We start from the raw sequence: 19,947 nt of genomic DNA, 5'->3' as shown, positions 1-19,947 counted from the left end.
ACTGCCCAATAGTAAAATCTAAGGTTCGGCAGTGCCAAACCACCGTCTTTTTTTGATTTCTGTAAGTATTTTTTACTTTGTCTGGGATTTCTGCCATTATTATGAAGACATTTTGGAGTCAATAATATCAAAGAAAGATTTAGCAATAAGAATTGGTATTTCTGAAATAAATACAAACATTTAGGTAGGATAAACATTTTAATAGCATTAATTTGGCCGATTAAAGATAAGGACATTGGTGACCATTTAGTAAACTGTTGTTTGATATGGTCAATTAGAGGCGTAAAATTGGCTTTAAATAGATCCTTGTGTTTCTTGGTAATCTTAATGCCTAAAGAAATAATACATTTGGTAGTCTATCTAAATGGAAATCTAATTTGAAATTAGATTTTTTAATGGAAAAAGCTCACTCTTAATAAGATTTAGTTTATAACCAGAAAAACTACTAAATTGATTAAATAGTGCCGCCGGAATAGATTTCTCTGGGTTAGAGATGAATATTAACAGATCATCTGCATAGAGAGATAGCTTATGTGTCTTATTCTCACGGACAATGCCAAAAATATTAGGGGATTCCCTAATAACGGTGGCCAAAGGTTCCAAAGCAATATCAAAAAGTAAAGGACTTAAAGGACAGCACTGTCTAGTACCTCGAAAGAGCCTGAAAAAAGGGGATCTCTGATTATTGGTAAGTACAGAAGCCTGAGGTATATGATATATCAGCTTGATCCAAGAGATACATTTTGGACCAATCTTAAAACTTTCAAGTGATTTGAATAAGTATTGGATATTGATTACCTGCAGGCAGAGGTGTTTAGTTTATTTTGGTACCATGTTCGGAAAGGACATTGAGGGCTGAAGGGCCTGTTCCCTTCCTATACTATTCTATGATCTATGTTCTCAATGCCACATTGGATCAATATTATTTTGTAGACATTTTTATTTCACAATACTCTTACTTATTAAACATAAAATCCCATATAGACAGTACATGCTGGAGTAACTCAGCGGAACAGGCAGCATATCTGGGTGGAAGGAATGGGTGACGATTCGGGTCGAGACTCTTCTTCACTGAAGAAAGTCTAGACCCGAAACGTCACACATTCCTTCTCTGCAGAGATGCTGCCTGTTCCGCTGAGTTACTCCAGCAATTTTTGTCTATCTTTGGTGAAAACCAGCATCTGCAGTTCCTTCCTACACATAAAATCCCACATATTGTGCAATATCATCGTCAATGTGCACTTCAAACTTGAAATCTGCAATGTTTTCCAATATTTATCAGGACTCTTCAGTTATAAAGAAGCCGTATTTTCAGTGCAATTTAGAATTGTGCTTTATAAAAACAAAAATATATATATATAGATATGGAAATGAGTATGAGTTTATGACATGGTCGTCTGTGATAAGTTCAGACAATGTGGATTGGGTAGTCATGTCAACCTGTCCCCAAAGGGAAAATGAGCAAGAAAAGGGCAATGGCAATTTCCAGTTATGTTCCCTGTTATTTTCAATGAATAATTATGTCATCAAATTGGAACAGAAAAAAATCAGTGGCTTGTTGAAAAGTTGATGGTATTTTCTTAGACTTTATTTTCTCTGATGGTTGAAGAACTGAATGAAGTTCATATCAGATTGTTATGAATTTTTCTAAAGAAGATGTATGTTGTGACTCCAACATCCGAGGAGCTGTGGCTGCGGGCGTCCAGCCGTGGGCGGCGCTGGATTTAAAACACCGCGGAGCCTGGGATCCGAGATCGCCAGAGTTGGGGCTACAACCAGCGCGGCCTGAGGACTTTGGGTGCCGCGGTCTCCGGGGAGGAAGCGGCCGCTCCAGACATTTACAAGCCACCGAGGAGTGTTCACCCGACTGCCGGAGTCCCAGCTTTCCGGCAAAGAGGGCCTGAAAACATCGGATTGGCTGCGGAGGCCACAAGTAGGCTCCGATCTCGGGTGATCACAGAGGAAGAGGACTTAACTTTTTGATGCCTTTCCCCACAGCGGAAAATTTTGATTTTGCTGTGGGGGGCATTCATGTTGAGTTCTATATTGTGTTGTGCAATTTTTCTTTTTTTCTCCTTTTTCTCTGGATGTACGGAAACTTAATTATTTCTTCTATGTTGGTTTCAGCACGAGTTGATTTAAACGTGCTATATAAATAAAAAATACTTACTTACTTACTTACTTGTGTGCACTGGAGCTCCTCTTAGTGTCCTGCATATTCTCACACAGTATTGAGGGAGTGCAGCATAGGTTCACCAGGTTAATTCCCAGGATGGCAGGACTGGCGGCGCCTAACGGCAGCGGCTCGACTACAGTCGTCGGTTTTTTTTTATTTTTGTCTTGTTAAATGTATGTCTTGAGTTAGTTTTTATTATTTTTTTTAGCTGTGTATATGTGGGGGGTGGTGGGGGGGCTGTGGGGGAAACCGTTTTAAATCTCTTCCCTGTGCGGGGACCCGACTATTCCCTCTCGGATGTCGTTGGGCCTAACATCGTGGAGCCGGCGGCGACCTCCGGCCGGGACTAACCTGAGGGCTCCAGTTGCAGAGCCTGCGGAACTGACATCGCGGAGCTGGACAACTTCGGAGCGGGAAGAGCTGTGGTGGCGTGCAGCTGCGATCCGATTTTTGGAGTTCGGAGGCACCGGCCGCAGACATGGTGGACGGGAACATCGGGAGCTCGCAGGTCCCTGGTGGGAGACCGCTTTTCCGAGCTCCGCAACGGCGACTTCTCCCGCTGGAATCACGGGTTTGAAGGACATGGAGCCGGGGCCTAACATCGCCCGGCGTGGCTTAAACGGCCTCAGGACTTACCATCGCCCGCCGGGGGCTTTAACATCGGAGCCCCAGTTCGCCTCGACACTGCAGTTGGACTGCTGGACCACGGGAGAAGGAACAAAGGGAAGAGATGAAGACTTTGCCTTCCATCACAGTGAGGAGATGTTGGAGACTCACTGTGATGGATGTTTATGTAAACTATGTTAAGTGTGGGTCTTGGATTGTTTTGTAATGTAAAAAACTCTAGAAATGATATTTCGTTGGTTTGAATGACAATAAATTGCATTCTATTCTATTCTATTCTATTCTGACATATGATGAAAGAATGGATCTTCACAGTGCTTATATTCACTGGAATTTAGAAGGATGAGGGGTTCTTATAGAAACATATAAAATTCTGAAGGGATTGCACCGGCTAGATGCAGGAATGTTCCAATGTTGGGGGAGTCCAGAACCAGGGGTCACAGTTTAAGAATAAGGGGGAGGCCATTTAGGACTGAGATGAAGAAAAACCTTTTCACCCAGAGAGTTGGCTTCTTCTTGCGCTTGAGGCAGCAGAAGTCTGCAGCAGGGTGATGCGGTTCGACATCCGTAGGTGCCCGCCCTAAAGAGGGCGCGTGCTCTGTGTCGGCGCCAAGCTGAGGTTGCATTTCTGCTGCTGTCTCTGTTTGTTGTCGTTCACCTGACTAAGGTCAGTTGACAGGGCGGGACTTTGAGGGGGGGGGGATCCCCCCCCCCCCCCCATGTTTTGTAATCCGGACTTTTCAAGGGTTGAATCTGCCCGTTCGCTGCTTAAAATCAAACTGCTGCATCATCAAGGCGATCGAGACGATTGAGGCTCCCGATGTTGAAGCCCCCGCCAGCCGAAGAAAGGCCCCGTGAATGGGCCGATTCAAGCTCCATGATTCGGGGCAGACAAAGCTGCTGTTGCTGGAATTCGGAGCCGGTCACCAACCAGGTCATCTTCCGATGTTACCGTCCATAGGGCCCATGGCCGAAGCCTCGGGTGTGTGTGCGCGTGCGTGCGGCCACCAAGATATTGTGTCCCTCCCATGTTTTGATAGCGATTTCCGTGAACACACGGTCACAATGTTTCAACGGTGCTGCATTGACACTTGTGCACTGCACAGTGAAATTCTTTTTGTGGCGTTCACACATGCACGAGTCGCCATATGTTGACGCCATTTACAAAAAGTCCCAAGTCTGGTCCACCAACAATGGTCAGTAGGGAAAAAAAGTGGAGTAAGGAAGCGTGAGATGCCTGCAAATGGTTAGCACGGAGCAGTAGAACGCAAAAACTGGCTCTTCAGCCCACTATTGCTGTAGCGAGCATGATACCAAATCAGGCATGTGCCGGCAGGGTAGACAAGGTAGACACTGCATACCCTGACTAAAATTATAAAATGGTAATAACTAAATATAAATAGTAAAGGCATGGGAGAATTGTGCCTATCTAAGAGATCGATCTCTAAGATAGGCATAATTCTCCGTGCCTTTCATCCGCAGCGCTTGTAACCCATGAAGGTCTGTGCAGCCCACGTGCCGCCATTGCTGTTTCGAGCCGTCAATGACAAGCAGGGTTGAAATTCTGCCTTTGCAGCACAGCGCTGGTTTCTTGGCGGGGTTTTCAAATATGGATTGTCATTATTTTACGTTTATCTTAGGAAACAAAGAGAGAAGAATGGAGTTTGTGCACCGATAAATGTGGTAAGTACATTTTGTGTTTATGTTTTTAAATACCTTATTTCCCGGGGTGTGGGGGTGGGGGGGAGAGTTCCTTTCACAGCGTTTGGGGAGTCTGGCCCGGGGTAAAGTTGCGGGGAGGGCAGGAATGTTGTGAAGGAGGGGATCGGGATCATGCCACTTGCGACGCTCATTGCACGGAGCCGTGCATTGCCACCACATTAAGGCCGGGGGGAGAAGTAGCTCGGATGGCTGTGAGCGGCCGCGGGGCCGGACAGCGGAACTGGCCGCCACCTCAGCGCCTTCTGCCGGCCCCCGCTCACCTCTGGCAGCTCGCTGTCTAAAAGCCTCTCTCCTGCCGCTCGCTGGCCTCACTCATGTCAGCTTCCCGCACCACTTAGGACCAATGAAGATTGTCACTGAATGTAGGCACAAAATATTGGAGTAGCTCAGTGGGCTAGGCAGCATCGCCGGAGAAAATGGACAGGCGACGTTTCAGTTTGGGACCCATTTTCCGACATTGATAGTAAATAGCAAACTATAACGACTTCTTTCATCTCATCCATCAAACCAGATATTAAAATATATTAATTAGATCCCAAGCTCCTTTGGAAAAATTGCTTCAGTTAATTCACTCCAATCTGTAGGCAGAAGAGAATTAAGGAAGGGGGATGATGGAGTGGGATAATACAAAGGATTTGAGTTCACAAATTACTGGTCATTAAAATCATCGTGTTTATCAGCACAAATTTAATCCTGTTGTTTTGCGAGATACTCAACATGAACCAGAATATGAACAATCAGTCATTGTGAGAATATAATCAAGCGGGGAATGCTAATCGCAACGCATCACTCTGATATCATGCATTTAATTTGTGTCTTTGAGCACATTCACTGCTTTTGGGTTTCAGCACCTAAGTTACAGATAAAGGTTGAACAAGACAGGTCTTTATCCTTTGGAGCGCAGAAGGTTAAGGGGGGACTTGATAGAGGTCTTTAAAATTATGAGAGGGATAGACAGAGTTGACGTGGATAAGCTTTTTTCATTGAGAGTAGGGAAGATTCAAACAAGAGGACATGATTTGAGAATTAAGGGGCAAAGGTTTAGGGGTAACATGAGGGGGAACTTCTTTACTCAGAGAGTGGTAGCTGTGTGGAATGAACTTCCAGTGGAAGTGGTGGAGGCAGGTTCGTTTTTATCATTTAAAAATAAATTGGATAGGTATATGGAAGGGAAAGGAATGGAGGGTTATGGTCTGAGTGCAGGTAGATGGGACTAGGTGAGAGTAAGTGTTCGGCACGGACTAGAATGGCTGAGATGGCCTGTTTCTGTGCTGAGTTGGATGATCAGCCATGATCATATTGAATGGCGGTGCAGGCTCGAAGTGCTGAATGGCCTACTCCTGCACCTATTTTCTATGTTTCTATGTTTCTATGTAATTGTTATGTGGTTATATGGTTTTGGAGAATAAGGACCCCAAGGGCAGCACATTGGTGCCGTGGTAGAGTTGCTGCCTTACAGCTCCTGAGTCCCAGGTTCGATCCTGACTATAGGTGCTGTCTATACAGAGTTTGTATGTTCTCTCTGTGACTGTGTGAGTTTCTCTGGGTGCTCCAGTTTCCTCCGTCACTCCAAAGATGTACTGGTTTGTAGGTTAGAGGTCTTAAGAGTTAGATAGCGCTCTTAATGATAGTGGAGTCAAGGGATATGGAGAGAAGGCAGGAACGGGGTACTGATTGTGGATGATCAGCCATGATCACAGTAAATGGCGGTGCTGGCTCGAGTATAAACCAGCATCTGCAGTTCCCTCTATGTTCCTGCAGATAGCACAATATGTTAGGAGGAAATATTTGATTTTGTATCTGACTAAACGAAAAATTTCCAAAAGTGGGTCAGACAGCATTCTGGAGATAACGAGTAACATAACGAGTTGGGACCCTTCTTCAGAATCCTTGTTTCCACATTCAGACTGACTATAAATTGGTTTAATCATTGAACGGTGGACTTAAAAAGGCTATTTTATTTGTTCTTGCATCATTTGCAGTTCACATTTGATTCAGCAACATAATCATGGATTATCTGCAAAACAAATTCCAGCTTTTTTTTTAACCAAAGGGTTTCTATTTTAAGATAATTGATTGGGTTTGCGATGTCTTTGAAAACATCAACATACAGTATAGAGTTACTCAAGCATCATTTTTATTTTTCATGCTATTAAAAGCAGTGATGTTATCTTGGCAGTTCATTTATTCTGTTGATAGAAGATCACATTAAAATGAGAGAATCATTTGCTGAGATTGTATAATGTCATCATTTTCTCAATGCAAAGGATGTGTTTGAGCACATAAAGAATTTGTCTTCATAAAATCAGCCACATGGCAGTAAATTTGTCTATCTGTGAAAGTACATTATCGGTTCTGGTGGAAAGCTCTATGGGGTTCCTCTCGGGAGTAATGAAACATCGCAGCGAAAAAGTTTTGTCATGTTTGATCTTACATTTGCGATGATTTGTCAGGTTTTAGCTCGTAATGTAGCAAATAGCTGAAGTTTGAGATGAAAGCTGAATGTGCCTGAAATACCCAATAGATCTGGGAGAAAGAGAAACAGTACAGCACAGGAACCGGCCATTTGGTCTACAATGTTTGTGCCAAACTGAACCTTAGACCAACACATCTGCCTGCACACAATCCATATCACTCCATTCCCTACCCATCCAAGTGTCTCTTAAAAACTCATGTTACTGTAGTACAAGACATTGGTGAGGCCATATTTAAAATATTGTGTTAGTTTTGATCACTCTGTTATATGAAAGATGTTGTTGATCTGGAAAGAGTCCAAAAAGGATTTCAAAGGATATTGCCAGGAATCAAGGGCTTGATCTATAGGGGGAGGTTGAGTTTGGTGGGACTTTATTCCGTGGGCTGGAGTTTAAGATCATGATAGGAATAGATAAGGTCAATGCACTGTCTGAGTAGGGGAATCAAGAATCAGAGGACATATGTTTAAAGTGTGGGGGAAAGATTTGATAAGAACCTAAGGGTCACCTTTTTTACACAAATGGTGGTGGGTGTACGGAATGAGCTGCCAGGGGAGGTAGTTGAGGCAGTTATTATCACAACATTTAAGAAACATTTAGACAGCTTTTCCCAGTGCCCAAGAGACACCTTCACACCCACTCACACTAAGGCACCTTCACACCCACTCACACTCACACTCACACTCAGGCACTTTCACACCCACTCACACTCAGGCATCTTCACACCCACTCACACTCACACTCAGGCACTTTCACACCCACTCACACTCAGGGATAGGACAGGGTTAAAGGCAAGTAGGTGGGACTAATGTAGATGGAATATGTTGGTCGGTGTGGACAGGTTGGGCCGAAGGGCCTGTGTGCATGCTGTATCTTTCAGTCAATCAAATAATCCTCTGAGGTTTATTTTTCCCCCACAAGGCCATGGTGCCATGATGAGGTCAGTGGCACAGCTGTAGTCCTGCCTCACAGTGTTAGAGACCCAGGTTCAATCCTGACTACAGGTTCTGTCTGTGCGGAGTTTGTACTTTCTCCCTGTGACCACGTGGGTTTTCTCCGGGTGCTCTGGTTTCCTCCCACATTCCAAAGACATGCAGGTGTTTAGGTTGATTGGCTTCTAGATTAAAGAAATTGTCTCCAGTGTGTAGGATAGAACTAGTGTTGGTCGGCGTGGACTCTGTGGGCCCCACAGCCTGTTTCCATGCTGTATCCCTAAACTAAGCTAAACTAATATGGGGTAGCCAATTTGAATCTGAACATAGGAAATATTTGGATGTCCTTTTATGAAGTTCTCTGGATGCTTCGTGAGACAGAGGTAGATATTTAGACTATTGCAAAATCAATGGTGACAAGGGTTTGGAGTGATGGACACATAATGCTGGAGTAACTCAGTGGGTCAGGCAGCATCTCTCGAGACAAAGGACCTTTAGGGTCAAGACCTTTCTTCAGACTCAGACGGGAATGAAGTGGATGGGATTAGATACAATCGTATTGAATGGTGAAATGAGCTCCAGGCCATATTAGCCCACTCTTACTCATTTATCTTATATTATTCTATGTTGCCAATTATCCCCAGACTAATGCGTCCAATTAAACCAGAGGTCATATCTTCTCTAATCATGCTAATGGAATGTCACTAGTTAAAATGCATACCCTGGATTGATGCTTGGAATTGCATTTTCTATTCAATTAATTCAGTACATACATTCTTACAAGAAATATATATATTTTTGGAAGTGACGTGTTAGTGATACTTGTATTGTATTCAATTTGTGAATTTAAATGACACAAAAGTATACCATTTCTGAGAGGATTTATTTTTAACAGTAATGGTATCTAAATATAGAGTTTGAGAACAATATTGAAACAAGACTGAGTCTAACATCCCCGAGTATGCAGCATGGTGTCTTGACTCTTAAGGTTTGTCATTAAGTCCAAATAAATGGGCACACACAGTAACGATTCAATTCCCAGTATTATTCACAGCAGAAGCCAAAGCATATTTTGACATTCTTCATTCTGAGATGATGCCATTAATATATTTAACTGAAATATAAAAAATCTACGCCTGTGTAATCACTGAATTATATTATTGTATAATGACGTGGGATTTTCAGTTTGCATCTTGGGCTCTTGTCTTGACATCACTCAGCTTGGAGTGTGTGATCTTAGCTCTGGCAGAGAAATATCTGTCTTCCCGCGGTGCTATTCTGAATAGGGTTGTTGTTGGAATTTCCTTGTTTTTGTCTTTCTGTTCCCTCTTTCAAATTTTGAGCTAAAAAAGCCACTAAACATTGGTTCCACAAGTACAGACTCTCTCCGACTTGCACAATAGGTGACTTACAGAAATTCGTAAACAATTCTGTACTCAGTCCCTTGTGCAATCAGGGCAGTTTGTAATTTCTACAACGTTGTACGATCTCTCAAGTTTACATCAGAAACGAGCCGGCAATGGTGGCATATTTACCCAGAAGGTCGTGCACTGCAGCAAGTGCCCTGGATGTAGCCAGGCCATGCTGAGTCAGTTAATACTCTCATTGAGTTATTTAGGGCAGCGAATGAAGACGGTGATTTCGACTTACGTAAAATCGGTACCGGACGTGGCGCCGACAGACAAGAAGCCGAAGCAAAGAGGTCAAAGCCAAAGAACGGAATGAAAATGAGGCCAAAACGACAATAAACCGAAAGAGTCCGAAGACGAAATGCCTACTAACCGAAAGGATGGGACGCCTAAATGCAAAGTAACCGAAAGGGCGGGACGCCTAAATCCCAAGGAACCAAAAAGCTGCGTCGCCTAAAAGCAATCTTACTGAATGGCCGTTCTGTCGAAACGCCACCTACCCGAAAGGGGGTGTCGCCTACAGGCCAAAGGACCGACTGCCGCTCAACAGAAAAGTCCAATAACGGACTTGACGTTGTCAAGGGGCGGGACTTGTCAGTGATTGGTCCAGACCCCTGCGTCCATCACATCACTGTGAAGGCATGAACATTGTCCCAAACCTCCGCTCCACCCGACCTGCAGCCCGCGGAGGGTGGCCGTGGGAGAGTCGGGGCTGTCCCGAGGGATGCGCACATTTGGCCGCTTTCAACTTGGTACTTGGGTTCAGATTGCCCAGTCACCTATGGCTTGTGTGGGAAAATGAATCCCACGCTCCCGTCCCTCTCCCTTCTCTCTCTCTCTCCCTTCTCTCTCTCTCTCTCCCTCCCTCTCTCTTTCCTCCCTCTCTCCCTTTCTCTCCCTCCTCTCTCTCCCTCCATCTCTCTCTACTCTCTCTTTCTCTCCCTCTCCCTCTCTCTCTCTCCCCTCTCTCTCCCTTCTCTCTCCCCCTCTCCCTCTCTCTCCCTCTCTCCTCTTCTCTCTCCCCTCTCTTTCTCTCTCCCCTTCTCTCTTCCCCTCCTCATTATCTCTTGCCCCTCTCTTTCTCTCCCCCTCTCTCTCTCTCTCTCTCTCTCTCTCTCTCTCTCTCTCCCTCTCTCTCTCTCCCCTCTCCTCTCTCTCTCTCCTCTCTCTCCCTCTCTCTCTCTCTCCCTCCCTCTCTCTCTCTCTCTCTCTCCCTCTCTCTCTCTCCCTCTCTCTCTGTCCTCTCTCTCTCCCCCTCTCCCTCTCCCTCTCCTCTCTCCCTCTCTCTCCCTCTCTCCTCTCCCTCTCTCTCTCTCCCTCCCCCTCTCTCTCTCCTCTCCCTCTCTCTCCCTCTCTCTCTCCCTTCTCTCTCTTCTCTCTCTCTCTCCCTCTCTCCCTCTCTCCCTCTCTCTCTCCCCCTCTCTGTCCCTCTCTCTCCCCCTCTCCCTCTCTCTCTCCCTCTCTCTCTCTCTCTTTCTCTCTCCTCCTCTCTCTCTCTCTCCCCTTCTCTCTCTCTCTCTCTCCATTTTCCCTTTCTCTCCGTCTCTCTCTCTCTCTCGCTCCCACTCCTTCTCTCTCCTTCCCCCTTCTCTCTCTCTCTGTCTCCACTGTGGGAGCCCACGGTCATAGACCGCAGTCGGGGGGGGGGGGGGGGGGGGGGGGGGGAGTTGCCCTGGTGTGGGGCTGGGGTCCGATGGCGGTGCATTGCGGTCACTGACTGTGGTACGCTCCCGCGGGTGGAGACAGAGGAGAGAGAGAAGGGAAAGAGAAGGGGAGAGAGAGAAGGGAGGGGGGGGGGAGGGGGGGAGAGAGAAGGAGGGAGAGAGAGAAGGGACACAGAGAGAAGGGAGAGAGAGGGGGGAGGAGGGGAAGAGAGAGGAGGAAATAGAGAAGAGTGGAGAGAGAAGAGGTGAGAGGGAAGAGGGGAGAGAGGTAGAGAGAGAGAAGGGAGAGAGAGAAGGGAGAGAGAGAGAGAGAGTGGGAGAGAGAGAATAGGGGAAAGTGAAGGGGGAGATGGGAGCGTGGGGTTCATTTTCCACACAAGCCATAGGTGACTGGGCAATCTGAACCCAAGCACCAAGTTGAAAGTGACCGAAGGTGCGCATCCCTCGGGGCAGCCCCCACTCTCCCACGGGCTGCGGGTCAGGTGGAATGGAGGATTGGGACAATGTTCATGCCTTCACAGTGATGTGATGGGCGCAGGGGTCTGGACCAATCACTGACAAGTCCCGCCCCCCAGCAACGTCAAGTCCATTATTGGACTTTTCTGTTGAGCGGCAGTCGGTCCTTTGGCCTGTAGGTGACACTGCCTTTCGGGTAGGTAGCGTTTCGACAGAGCGGCCAATCAGCTTTTAGGCGACGCAGGTTTTCAGTTCCTTGGGTTTTAGGCGTCCCGCCCTTTCGGTTATTTTGCATTTAGGCGTCCCATCCTTTCGGTTAGTAGGCGTTTTATCTTCGGACTATTTCGGTTTATTGTCGTTTCGGCCTCGTTTCGATTCTGTTCTTTGGCTTCGACTTCTTTGCTTCTGCCTCTCGTCCGTCGGCGCCACGTCCGTGCACGGTAAAATCTGACATAAAAGCTGGCGTTGAAGAGAGTCCAGAGCAGGTTTACGAGAATGATCCCAGGAATGATTGGCTTAACGTACGATGAACATTTTACGGCATTGGGCCTGTACTCGCTGGAGTTTAGAAGCATGAGGGGACACCTCATTGAAACTTACCAAATCATGACAGGTCTGGATATAGTGGATGTGGAGAGGATGTTTCCACTAGTGGGCGTGTCTAGCACCAGAGGGAACAACCTCAGAATAAAAGGACACATCTTTAGAAAGGAGATGAGGAGGAATTTTGTTAGTCAGAGCTGGTGAATCTGTGGAATTCATTGCCACAGACGGCTGTGGAGGCCATCTGATTGGGTATTTTTAAAACGGAGCTTGACAGGTTCTTGATTAGTACGGGAGTCAAAGGTTATGGGGAGAAGGCAGGAGAATGGGGTTGAGAAGGAGAGATAGACCAGCCATGATTGAAGGGCACATTAGATTAGACTAGATGTTTAGTTTCGTTTATTGTCACATGTACTGAGGTACAGTGAAAAACTTTACATTTGCAATTGTACAAATACTTTTATCGGCCTCCTTCATGATAGAGCCCACAACACCTTGAATTCATATTTCACTTGACTGTTAGAGGTTCCCACCTGGCAATAGAACAACCTCCTTCTTGGTTAAAGTCTATGACTTTGAATTCAGATGCTTTAAATGTTGCTGCTAGTATATTGCTACAACCTTGGTTGAGGAGTTCTAGCCTAAATGTTACCCACGGAATCCGTCCTTAATCCATCCCTTTATTATCTTGAAGCTCAATCCGTTCTCTGTGATTTCCCACTTCACCAAGCTGTAACATATTTGGAATAGCTGGCACGTCCTCCCTGCACTTCTGTGTTCCAAGCCACTGACTATCTGCAGTGTGACTAATTAATTTCAAAGTCTCATCCTCATCTTAAATACCTCTGCTGCAAAAAGTGGATGATGCACAATTTTGTATTTACTGAAATGATGGCAAAATAAGTGTGGATTGTGCATCTAATATATATCCTGCTGCAACACAATATTCTGGCCAAACTAAGTTTGGATAGGCTGACAGACACCCCCAGACCATGCATGATCGAGTAGATTTGGGTTGTCGATTAATAATTTCTTGAACTTCTACAGGTCGAGAGTATATTGACTGGTTGCATCAGGGCCTGGTTTGGCAACTCGAACATCCAGGAATGAAGCAGGTTACCAAAATGGTGGACACTGCCCGGTCCATCACACGTACCACATCCAAAAAAAGCAGCCAATCTCATCAAAGACTCACACCACCCTGGCCATGCTCTCATTTCACATCTACCATCGGGAAGAAGGTCTTAAAGCCATCATGACTACCAGGATCAAGAATAGCTTCTTCCCAACAACCATTTCTTTAGACTTTAGTCAGCATCTTTAGCCAGAGGGTGGTGAATCTGTGGAAATCTTTACCACAGAAGGCTGTGGAGGCAAAGTCAGTGGATACATTTAAGGCAGAGATAGATTCTTGATTAGTACCGGTGTCAGAGGTTATGGGGAGAAATCAGGAGAATGGGGTTTGGAGGGACAGATAGACCAGCCATCAGGCACGGAACCCGCTATCAAAATATGGAGGGGATCGGGGGACAGGTGGGACACAATTTTTTGGCAGCCGAGTGTGTATGTGCACACTCACACACACACATGCGCGAGGCTTCGGAGGCTCAATCTAGCGCTAAATACAGCTCAACTCTGCCTGTCTCGCCGGGTTAACCTACAAGCCCTGACTGGACTGACGGGACACCGACGCTGCTTCTCCGCGCTGGCCGTATTTCCCGCAAGCACGGGCAGGTTAACCTGGCGGGACAGGCAAGTTCTCGTTTAATCTTTCTATTTTATTGTTCAGTTGTCTGTTCATATGACAATTAAACACGAATGATCGACACAAAATGTTGGAGTATCCCAACGTGTCAGACAGCATATCTGGAGGAAAGGAATAGATGATGATTTTGGTTGAGACCCTTGGGTCCTTGACAATTAAACACTCTTGACTCTTGATGTACAAAATTTGGGTGCAGAGAAGGACATGAGTATTTTTCACACAGACTGGGTAGTGAAATTGACACATGGAACCGTCACTCTCTGCAGCCTCCTCTGATCCAGGGCTTTTCAGTTTCGAGCCAAGCCATGATGCAGTAAGGCAGTGGGCTCTGGCACCCATCTTACCTGCCAGTGCCCAGCCCTTGCTTGATCAGCTGTGCAGACCTGTCATGGGGTGATTCGGGGATGGGGTCTTTGCATTATGTAACTTGCAGCATAACCTCCACTCAGTTTCAGTGGGGCCACAGTGACAGAATGCTGCCTAACCTTATCAGAGATACAGCATGGAAACAGGTTCAATGGCCCACTGAGTCCTCGTTGACCATCGAAGGATGGGAGGGGATCTTATAGAAACGTATAAAATTATAAAAGGACTGGACAAGTTAAATGCAGGAAAAATGTTCCCAATTATGGGGGAGTCCAGAACCAGGGGCCACAGTCTAAGAATAAAGGGGAGGTCATTTAAAACTGAGATGAGAAAAAACTTTTTCACCCAGAGAGTTGTGAATTTGTGGAATTCTCTGCCACAGAAAGCAGTAGAGGCCAATTCACTGGATGAGAGGGAGTTCGATAGAGCTCTCGGGACTAGCAGAATCAAGGAATATGGGGAGAAAGCAGGCACGGGTTACTGATTGTGGATGACCAGCCATGATCACAATGAATGGTGGTGCAGGCTCGATGCCAAATGGCCTCCTCCTGCACCTATTTTCTATGTTTTTCATCCATTCCCTCCACCCTAGGGGCAATTTACCTACAAAACCCGCACGTCAGAGTGATAGTTATACAGCGTGGAAACAGCCCCTTTGGCCCAACTTGCCCACGCCAACCAACATCCCCCATCTACACTAGCTCCACCTTCCTGTGTTTGGCTCATATGCCTCTAAAATTATCCTTTCCATGTATCTGTCTAAATGCTTCTTAAACGTTGCGATAGTACGTGCCTCAACCACCTCTTCTGGCAGCTCGTTCCATACACCCACCACCCTTTGTATAAAGGCTTTACTGCCCACACCTTAAACCTATGTCCTCTGGTTTCAATTCCCCCACTCTGGTCAAAAGACACTCTGCATTCACCCGATCTATTCCTATCATGATTATTTACACTTCTATAAGATCACCCCTCATCCTCCTGCGCTCCAAAGAATAAAGTCCTCGTCTGCCCAACCTTTCCCTGTAGCTCATGCCCTTGAGAATCCTGGCAAAATCCTTCTAAATCTTCTCTGCTCCCTTTCCAGCTTGAGAATATCTTTTTTTTTTTTTAAACATGATGACCAAAACTAAATACTCTAAATGTGACCTCACCAACATCCTATACAGTACAACTGCAGCATGACATCCATCATCTATACCAGGGGTGGGGAACCTTTTCACATTGGAAGGCCGCATTAAGTTAGCTGTAATCTAATAAGGCCGCTTCCAAGATACTTCATTTAGATATACTTCAAAATGTACGTTATTTTGTAAAGATTTAACTACTATGCACTAACTTCAAGAAAATGAAGACATTTTGCTAATTCTAAAATTAACAAACTTTTTAATGACTTTGTTGTGACTGCTTTCTAGAGTCTAGAGTCGCATTTAGAACGAAAACATGAGTTTAACAGGTGTTAAAACAGCCCTCATGACGTACTAATGTTTTAATTGTGGCCCGTCAGTCGTGGAGGATTATTTCATGGAGTCGTCTTTCACTCTTTGGTGTTTTAAATATATTGATTTTAAGATTAAAACAAAAAATAATAAAAAGATGAACAAAAACATATTAATAAAAATAAAACGATTTGGTCTACAAAATTTGGATTCATTCAAAAGGCCGCACTTAATGGCCTAGAAGGCTGCAGGTACCCCACCCCTGATCTATACTCTTATCTTTGGGAAGTAAGAAGAGACCAGAGCACCTGGAGGAAACCAATGCTGTCGCAAGGAGAACATACAAACTCCGCACAGACAGCACCCGAAGTCACGATCGAACTTGGGTTTAGTTTAGTTTAGTTTAAAGATACAGCATGGAAACAGGCCCTTGTGGCTGAGTCCACTCTGACCAGCGGTCCCGGACCACTAACGCTATCTTATACACACTGGGGACAATTCACATTTCTACCAACCCAATTAATCTACAAACCTGTACGTCTTTGGAGTATGGGAGGAAACCGGAGATCCTGGAGAAAACCCACGCAGGTCATGGGAAAAACCTTAAAAACTCAGTACAGAAAACACCCGTAGTCAGGATTGAACCCAGGTTTCTGGTGCTGTCAGGCAGCGCCTCTATCTGCTGCAACACTGTGTCTGCCCTGCTGAGTATTTCCAACGGTTTCTCTTTTGCAACTTTAACTGCAATCCCTCTGAATCATTTTGGTATCTGGTAGTCTGTGCACCCCTTTGAAATATATTTTTATCTCAGTACTGGAGAGATGCCTTTCTGTCTGGGAAGACTGCTAGATTAGTGCATTGTGTTGTCACTCTTGTTCACCCTTGGATTTGTGACATGATTCAATTTGTTTCTAAATCCAGGTGCCATTTAATTCAAAGAGGATGAAAGCATTACAGCTCATTGCATTAAAATTATATTTCTGTTTTTTTATCAAGATGGTAAGTGTGCAGACTACTAATCTCTGCCTCTCCTGGAACATTCCATTTTTTAAAATTCATGACCAGGATCTCAGGGACTAACCGTCTGCCAAAAAAATGCAACCACTCACCAACCAGTCACGGAAATGATAGAAAAATAATGTAGCTCATAAGTACATAAGTAATAGGAAAAGGATAAGCCATTTGGTCCATTGAGTCGGCTCCGACATTCAATCATGGCTGATCTATCTTTGCCGTTCAACCCCATTCTCCTGTCTTTTCCCCATAACCCTTGGTACCCTGACTAATCACAAATCTGTCAATCTTTGCTTCAAAAATCGCCAATGACCTATCTTCCACAGCCGTCTGTGGCAATGAATTCCACAGATTCACCACCCTCTGACTAAAGAAATTCCTCCTCATCTCCTTTCTAAAGGTGCATCCTTTTATTCTGAGGCTACGCCCTCTGGTCCTAGACTCTCCCATTAGTGGAAACATGCTCTCCGCATTCACTCTATCCAGGATTTTCACTATTCGGTAAGTTTCAATAGCAATGGAGTGTACATTTTCCTGTGCTAGGCTGAGCATTAGATGCTAGTGAACTTTGTTTTCTCATTCTGTGTGGCAACTCTGCTATCGGTTACAACTTCCTGAACACTCCAGTGAGAATGGGAGAAGAGAACACAAAGTACTAGAGTAACTCATCGGGTCAGGAGGTATCTCCGGGAAATATGGATAGTTAACGTTTTGGGTCAGCGCCCTTCTTCAGACTGATTGTAATGGTGGTGTTGGAGGAGGGGGCAGAGAAGAGACAGGACAAAGCATGATAGGTGATTGGGAGCAGATCTAGCTGATTAATGCCCCACCAATTTGTTGCAGTCTGGGATGAAAATTGAAAAGAAAATAACCAACTTCATCTTTCATTTGTGCTTCAACGGACATCTAACTTCACTCCTGAACATCACATGTTGAAACATTTCCATGTGTACCAAATCATGAGAGGAATAGATTGGGTTGATGCAGAGTCTCTAGCATAACATAGGGGAATCGAGAACCAGAGCACAGAGGTTTAACGTGAGGGAGGAAAGATTTAATAGGAACCTGAGAGGTAACCTTTTCATTCGAGGGGTGGTGGGTGTATGGAACGAGCTGCCTCAGGAGGTAGTTAAGGCAGATAGTATTGCAATATTTAAGAAACATTTAAACAGGTAATTGGATAGGATAGGTTTAGAGGGATATGGGCCAAAGGTAGGCAAGTGGGACTAGTATAGATGGGACATGTTGATCAGTGCGATTAAGTTGGGCCGAAGAGCCTGTTTCCTCGATGTGTGACTATGCGTCTATGATCTAATTCTTGTGATTTTGGAGCCTAAACAAGGAATTGATAATGTTTCATTAGTGCTAATATACTAAATGAATGTGTACTTAGTGTAGCCATTGCCTCTGATGCATAGGCTGATTCCACTTACTAAGTGCAATTGTTTTTATTTCAGAAACTCACATTCAATTAAGGTTTGGCTGGTGATGATTTATAATCATATACTCAAATAACCATGAAATATTCTTCAGTGCATGTCATTTAATTGAAGATACAAACTATTGTTTCTCAGTTCCACTTGATGTGGCAAGGGAAAAGATGATTTGCCACTGTGAACGAAGCTCCATGGTGACATAACTCTTTGGTGACACCGATTTTCACCTTGTGCAAAATTCTTCAAGTGTCTCTGTTCCAAAGAGATCACCGCCTGAACAGGGACTTGAACCCTGGACCCTCAGATTAAAAGTCTGATGCTCTACCGACTGAGCTATCCAGGCTCCCATTGGAATATTTTAAATTTGAAGCAGCTTCTGTCTAGTTGTTTGCTTAAAATGATCTAGTCTTGTTGCATGTTTAAGAAAGAACTGCGGATGCTGGAAAAATTGAAAGTGGACAAAAATGCTGGAGAAACTCAGCGGGTGAGGCAGCATCTATGGAGAGAAGGAATAGGCGATGTTTTGGGTTAAGAAGAAGGGTCTCGCATTTTTGTCCAACGAGTCTTATTGCATGGTAATTTGGAAATAATAATGTCATGACCCCAGTTCCCGAAACACTGACTGCCCTCCCATCTCTTCTCATCAACTCTTTGTTCCTCCCTAATCAGGATCCCCAGACTGACCCATTCATTACTGCTAGACACAAAATGCCGGAGTAACTCAGCGGGACAGGCAGCATCTCAGGAGAGAAGGAATGGGTGACGTTTCTGGGTCTAGACCATTCTTCAGACTGATGTGTCACAGTCTGAAGAAGGGTCTTGACCTGAAACGTCACCCATTCCTTCTCTCCAGAGATGCTGCCTGTCCTGCTGAGTTACTCCAGCTTTGTGTGTCTATCTTCGATTTGAACCAGCATCTGTAGATCTTTCCTATACCATTCAATGCTGCGTTTACCAAAGAATATCAGCGGAGCTGGATCTTAAAATGGTGGAGTCATTCACCATGGTAAAGGCTGGGAGATTGCAACTCCCAGCAGCGCTATATCTGATGAGCAGACAATGGGAAGATGATCAGCTTGGTGATGGGCAGGTATACTGATGAATCTTCATTTGGAGACCCATACTGTTGAGAATTTAAAATGACCTTGTACCAGAGAGAGCTTCACTCTGGTCATTTGCTTTCCTAATGCAGGCAGTAGAGGGGGTAAGAGTAATAAGAGAGAATATAGAAATGTAAATGATGCTATTACAGTCAGATGAATTTAACCCTTACTATCCCTACACAATTATAGGGGCATAAGTTCAAAGACACTGGTTACATAGGAGACACATGAAACTGCAGTTGCTGGAATCCTGAGCAAAACACAGTGCTGGAGGAACTCAGCAGGTCAGGCAGCATCTGAGGAGGAAAAAGACTGGGGATGTTTCAAGTTGGGATTCTTCTTCAGACTGATTGGAGTAGAGGATAGAAAGCTGGAAAAGAGAAACGGGGATGTGACAACACCCAGCAAGTGATAGGTGGATACAGGTGAGGTGGGATTTGATCTGCAGATGGGTGGAGTAAGTGACAAAGGCTAGAGGGGAAAAGGAGACAAGATGCGGAGGAATGAAATGGAAAACTAGTGGAATGGACGGGGAAGGGGGATAGGGGAAGGAGAAGAGTGGGATAGAAAGAGAAATGGAGGACTGTGGGATGGGAGATGGGTACATGAAGGAGGGGGAAAGACCGGGGCAACAGGGAGGATGGGAAATGGAGGGAGGAATGGGTCCACACTGGGTTTGTGGGGAGAATGGGCAGGGGAAAGAGAAGGGATAGAGGGCATTGTTTGAAGGTGGACAATTCAATGTTAATACTGTTGCCTCCCAAGTGGAATATGAGGTGCTGCGTCTCCAGTTGGTGTGGTTTCACTCTGGCAATGGAGGAGGC

At 45.1% G+C, this 19,947-nt stretch overlaps 1 non-coding gene across 1 annotated transcript; it reads right to left on the bottom strand.

Annotated features, from left to right (window-relative positions):
* Positions 1 to 18,290: 18,290 nt before the first annotated feature.
* trnak-uuu (transfer RNA lysine (anticodon UUU)) lies at positions 18,291 to 18,363 on the bottom strand. The gene has a single exon. It is a non-coding gene; the product is annotated as a tRNA-Lys (tRNA).
* Between the last annotated feature and the right edge of the window lie 1,584 nt (positions 18,364 to 19,947).

The sequence above is a fragment of the Leucoraja erinacea genome, chromosome 23 (assembly GCF_028641065.1).
Source record: "Leucoraja erinacea ecotype New England chromosome 23, Leri_hhj_1, whole genome shotgun sequence".
Classification (NCBI taxonomy): Eukaryota; Metazoa; Chordata; class Chondrichthyes; order Rajiformes; family Rajidae; genus Leucoraja; species Leucoraja erinaceus.
This window is presented reverse-complemented; position numbering and strand designations above follow the sequence as displayed.